The sequence below is a fragment of the Micropterus dolomieu genome, unplaced genomic scaffold, assembly GCF_021292245.1.
Source record: "Micropterus dolomieu isolate WLL.071019.BEF.003 ecotype Adirondacks unplaced genomic scaffold, ASM2129224v1 contig_5206, whole genome shotgun sequence".
In the NCBI taxonomy this organism is placed as follows: Eukaryota; Metazoa; Chordata; class Actinopteri; order Centrarchiformes; family Centrarchidae; genus Micropterus; species Micropterus dolomieu.
The window spans coordinates 1-500 of NW_025734195.1; the positions used below are offsets into that span (position 1 = coordinate 1).

General features: G+C 56.2%; 1 non-coding gene across 1 annotated transcript; it reads left to right on the plus strand.

Moving 5' to 3' along the window:
* Nucleotides 1-88: 88 nt before the first annotated feature.
* Nucleotides 89-207, plus strand: LOC123964757. Its single transcript, XR_006823528.1, has one exon. It is a non-coding gene; the product is annotated as a 5S ribosomal RNA (ribosomal RNA).
* Nucleotides 208-500: the final 293 nt, after the last annotated feature.

Consider the following 500-nt stretch of genomic DNA (forward strand, 5'->3'; position numbering starts at 1 on the left):
GAGCACCTTGGACATTATGGGCAGAATACGTTTTTTGTCAATTAGCCGTAGAACATCTTTTGAAGGGCCGTTTGGGGGCGCCTGAGTGGCTTACGGCCACACCGCTCTGGGAGCGCCCGATCTCGTCCGATCTCGGAAGCTAAGCAGAGCAGGGCCTGGTTAGTACTTGGACGGGTGACCGCCTGGGAATACCCGGTGCTGTAAGCCTTTTTCGCTTCGCCTTCGAAAAATGGCAGAGGGCGCTTCGGTGAAAGGAGATCTTTTGAACGTCTCTTTAGGAAACAGCAGGGGGCGCTGCTGCTGCTGCTGCTGCTGCAGCTTCTTTTTCTCCCTATCCTGTACACAGTGCTGTGTAAATGCTACATCGTGTTTTGAAGGCCCGTCTGGGGTGTGCAAAGGGAGCTTACGGCCATTCCGGCCTGGGACTGCCCGATCTCGCCTGATCTCGGAAGCCAGGCTTGGCAGGGCCTGCTTAGGACTTGGACGGGAGAGCGTCTGAT